The 5,000-nt window shown below is 45.1% G+C and overlaps 1 pseudogene across 1 annotated transcript in view; it reads right to left on the reverse strand.

Moving 5' to 3' along the window:
- Positions 1–29: 29 nt before the first annotated feature.
- LOC311123001 (cGMP-specific 3',5'-cyclic phosphodiesterase-like) overlaps positions 30–5,000 on the reverse strand; it is a 53,789-nt pseudogene continuing 48,818 nt past the window's right edge. The window contains exons 8-10 of the transcript XR_014615962.1: positions 3,160–3,268; positions 2,965–3,049; positions 30–1,203 (exon numbers count right to left, since the gene is read on the reverse strand). The product of XR_014615962.1 is annotated as a cGMP-specific 3',5'-cyclic phosphodiesterase-like (transcript). The remainder of the gene's footprint in view (positions 1,204–2,964; positions 3,050–3,159; positions 3,269–5,000) is intronic.

The raw sequence follows: 5,000 nt of genomic DNA on the forward strand, positions 1-5,000 counted from the left end.
GTTTACATCCCTGTTAGTGAGCATTTCTCCTTTGCCAAGATAATCCATCCACCTGACAGTTGTGGCATTGTGATGCGCGGTTGACTCATAACCCGCGGTCCCCCGGGGGGGTTTAGGGTCATTACATATTGTGTGGCTGAACAGCGGGTGGGTGGCTGGCGGGTTGAATAAAGAGAAACAATACCTTAAAAAATCCATAAATGTATAATTATTGTGCAATTTATATAGTCTACATTGAGATTTGTCTTCCATTATTTTATGCTTTCTGGTATTAGTGCATAAGCCTAACATTTTGGGCCTAACTGTACCGCCGCCAAATTGCCTACACAGCCAATCGGCAAATAATGCTTTTGGGAACATGCAGAAAAAGTTAACATCAATCCACGGAGGCAAAAAGGACATTGTCGAAGTTTAATTCAATAAGACAAAATCTGCGAAAGGAGAGTTGAAAATAAAAAGAGAAGAGAGGCCAGAAAAGTCATGTTTGGAAAAGATTTGGTGAAGTGGTAAAAGAGGATGATGGCAGTGCCGGCTGTGTTATGTTATGTGTGATGATGTGAGGCGCTATACAAATTACAGTCACAAGAAGGGACTTCGAATAGGCCTATGGCATGTCAAGGGAACTGTAGCCTACTGTTCAGATGGGTTAAATGGATACAGAAATCTGGACGACTAACCAGAATAACCTACTGTTTTCACTTTCTCATCCATCCTAAAAACGCATATCTAGTGCAAGTTAGTTGTTTAGCTCACATCTGAAGGCCGGAGGGGCATTTAGAATGTCTTCTACTGCGGATCGCTAAAATATCCTAATGATTATGATCACACTTCCTCAATTCAAATATTATGGCGACACTACACCAAAGATGGTTTGGTAGGGTTTAGAAACCTTCAGACAGTGATGGGTGTTAAAGTCTCCACATTGTAGTTGCATGCCTGTTCTAGGATCAGCATACCTTCCCCCAACCCTAACCTCAACCCTTAGGGTGGGAAACACTGGGCAGATCTGAGACCAGTGTCTCTCACCTCCAGTGTGACTTCCTGTTTAGCCATGGCTCTCTCCACTGTTTCGTACATCTGGGTGTTCTGTATACCCAGGCCCACAGAAAATGGCGAAGGCCTCCAGGAACTGTTCATCGTTCCGGTTGAAGGACTTTACGTTCCCCGACGCCTCGTCCATCTTGTTCACCAACTGACACACACCTTCAGACCCGACATAGGGGGAATGTTAGACGCGCACACGCACACACACACACACACACACACACACACACACACTCACACCAGAAAAAAACAAAAACGTTTCTTGTTTCACACTCCAGACACTCAAGGGACAAAACTTTAGTTTGGCTCTCCTTTTTAATATTAAATAGTTTGCTGTTAGTGACCTCTTGTCTGAAACTAAAAAGCTCCATCTACTCCATGACTAATAGTGCCATAATGATAGCAAAGTTCTAATGAATAAAACAACCTATAAAATCCTTAGCCTGTAGACCTACTAAGTATTCACATCATGGAGATGTGTCATCGCCAACACTCTGCCCCTTCCCCATTGCCTTCAGTTGCCCTTTCTCCTACACATCCTGCATGACAATTACAGGTGGCTAAATTAAATTCCCGGACACAAATCACATAATAGGAAAACATATATATATTGCTTCGTTAATGTCAGCATCAAGCTACTAAGGACTTAGAATGTCCATGTTTTAATTAATGAATTAATTCAAGGAAAAGAAGGAGAGTGGAGGAGGCATTATGTTAATAAATGATATATTAGAGTCTAGGGCAGTAGGTTGTCTATTGATCTGAGTGTCTCCTGCACTCTTCATGCAGTTGTTGAGAGGCTAAAAGGACCTGTTCTGTTTGATAATTGGCGACTGGGGCGACTGGGGGGACATACATTATGGTTACACCACTGCCCAGGTCATTCCTTTCTCTTTTTGTGCCTTTATTTATACATGCAAAAACCTACTGAGATTAAAATCTATTTTACAAGAGAGACCTGTTTAGGTCTTATAATGATGTCAGCTAATGGTGTTTTGGTTATAATGTAAATGCTAAATATGCTAATGCTAAGGATGTGTTAATGAATGAGAGGGGGACTCCTTGGCACTAATGAATGAGGATACGATAGGGAAAATGACTGTAAATACAAACCATATGGAGGGAAAAGGGGAGAGAGAGAGACAGAGAGAGAGAGACAGAGAGACGAGAGAGACAGAGAGAGAGGAGAGAGAGAGAGAGAGAGAGAGAGAGACAGAGAGAGACAGAGAGAGACAGACAGATAGAAGACAGAGAGAGAGAGAGACAGAGAGAGAAGAGAGAGACAGAGAGAGAGACAGAGAGAGAGACAGAGAGAGAGACAGAGACAGAGACAGAGAGAGAGAGAGACAGAGAGAGAGACAAGAAGAGAGAGACAGAGAGAGGAGACAGAGAGAGAGACAGAGAGAGAGACAGAGAGAGAGAGAGAAGAGAGAGAAGAGAGAGAGAGAGAGAGAGAGAGAGAGAGAGAGAGAGAGAGAGAGAGACGAGAGAAGAGAGAGAGAGACAGAGAGAGAGAGAGAGGAGAGAGAGAGTGAGAGAGAGATAGAGAGAGAGACAGAAGAGAGAGAGAGACAGAGAGAGAGACGAGAGCAGAGAGAGAGAGAGAGACAGAGAGAGAGAAGAGAGAGAGAGAGACAGAGAGAGAGAGAGAGAGAAGTGAGAGACGAGAGAGAGACAGAGAGACAGAGAGAGAGAGAGAGAGACAGAGAGACAGAGAGAGAGAGAGAGACAGAGAGAGACAGAGAGAGAGAAGAGAGAGAGAAGAGAGAGTAGAACAGATGAGAGAGAGAGAGAGACTGAGAGAGACGAGAGAGAGAGAAGAGAGAGAGAGAGAGACAGAGAGAGACAGAGAGAGAGAGTGAGACGAGAGAGAGAGACCAGAGAGACAGAGAGACAGAGAGAGACAGAGAGAGAGGGTACCTATAACTTTATCCTTCTTCCCATTCCTGATAGGCGTACAGAGCAAACTCTTGATCTGGTTACTGGGGTGCTCTGGGTTCTCACTCTGAAAGAAACACAGATTCATAATGTTAGGCTCTGAAAAAAACAAAAACAATGGCTAAGATCGGATTCTGGAAGAAGAAGAATCTAGAGTAGATAATGTCCAGTACTGACCGTCCAGGGAAAGCGCTGGTCTTTGGTGACGTCAGAGATGTTCAGGGGCTCCATGGTGTTCTTTACATACTGGGCATACATGTAGTTTATCTGACTCACATCACAGTCCCTGTGGGGAACACAATTGAAATACTTTATTGAAATACTCAAATCAAATCAAATGTTATTTGTCACATGAGCCGAATAAGAAAAAGTAAGAAAAGAAATACAAAAGGAAAATGTAACACAATAAAATAACAATAACAAGACTATATACAAGGTGTACTGGTACTGAGTCAATGTGCAGGGGTACGAGGTAGTTGAGGTAATTGAGGTAATATGTACATGTAGGTAGGGGTAAAAGTGATTAGGCAATCAGGATAGATAATAAACAGAGTAGCAGAAGCGTATGTGAAGAGTGTGAAAGAGTCTGTGTGAGTGTGTGTGTGTGTGTGTGTGTGTGTGTGTGTGTGTGTGTATGTGTGTGTGTGTGGTGTCTAAATGCATGAGTGTGTGTGTTTTGTGTGTGTGTCTGAGCGTATGTAGTTGTATGTAGTCATATGTAGTCTATGTGTGTGTTGGAGTGTCAGTGTAGTATGTGTGAGTGTGTGGGTAGAGTCCAGTGCATAGAGCCGGTGCAAGAGAGAGTGCAAATAAAAAGGGGGTCAATGCAAATAGTCCGGGTAACCATTTGATTAACTGTTCAGCAGTCACATGGCTTGGGGGTAGAAGCTGTTCAGGAGCCTTTTGGTCCCAGACTTGGCGCTCCGGTACCGTTTGCCGTGCGGTAGCAGAGAGAACAGTCTATGACAGGGTTCTTCAATTCCGGTCCTGGAGGGCCGAGACACCTCTGTTTTTCATCCTCTCCTTCTAATCAGGGGCTAATTCAGACCTGGGACACCAGGTGAGTGCAATTAACTACCAGGTAGAAATAAAAAACAGAAGTGTTTCGGCCCTCCAGGACCGGAATTGAAGAAACCTGGTCTATGACTTGGGAGTCTTTGACAATTTTTAGGGCCTTCCACTGACACCGCCTGGTATATAGGTCCTAGATGGCAGGAAGCTTGGCCCCAGTGATGTACTGGGCCGTACACACTGCCCTCTGTAGCGCCTTACGGTCGAATGCCAAGCAGTTGCCATATCACGTGGTGATGCAGCCAGTCAAGATGCTCTCAATGGTGCAGCTGTAGAACTTTTTATGGATCTGAGGGCCCATGCCAAATCTTTTCAGCCTCCTGAGGGGGAAGAGGTGTTGTTGTACCCTCTTCACAACTGTGTTGGTGTGTTTTGGACCATGATAGGTCCTTAGTGATGTGGACACCAAAGAATTTGAAGCTCTCGACCTGCTCCACTACAGCCTCGTCGATGTGAATGGGGACGTGGTCAGCACTCCGTTTCCTGTAGTCCACGATCAGCTCCTTTGTCTTGCTGACGTTGAGGAAGAGGTTGTTGTATTGGCACCACACTGCCAGGTCTCTGACCTCCTCCCTGTAGGCTGTCTCATCATCGTCAGGGATCAGGCCTACCACCGTCTTGTCGTTGGCAAACTTAATGATGGTATTGGAGTCGTGCAGGGAGGACAGGATGGAACTAAGCATGCAGCTCTGAGGGGTCCCCGTGTTGAGGGTCAGCGTGGCGGATGTATTGTTGCTTACCCTCAACACCTGTGGCGGCCCGTCAGGAAGTCCAGGATCCAGTTGCAAAGGGAGGTGTTCATTCCCAGGGTCCTTAGCTTAGCTTGGAGGGCACTATGCTGTTGAACGCTGAGCTGTAGTCAATGAACAGCATTCTCACGTAGGTCTTCCTTTTGTCCAGGTGGGAAAGGGCAGTGTGGATATTTTATTTCAGCTCATCTAACATGG

This window comes from Coregonus lavaretus (genome assembly GCF_964263955.1).
Source record: "Coregonus lavaretus genome assembly, contig: HAP1_SCAFFOLD_3975, whole genome shotgun sequence".
NCBI lineage: Eukaryota > Metazoa > Chordata > Actinopteri > Salmoniformes > Salmonidae > Coregonus > Coregonus lavaretus.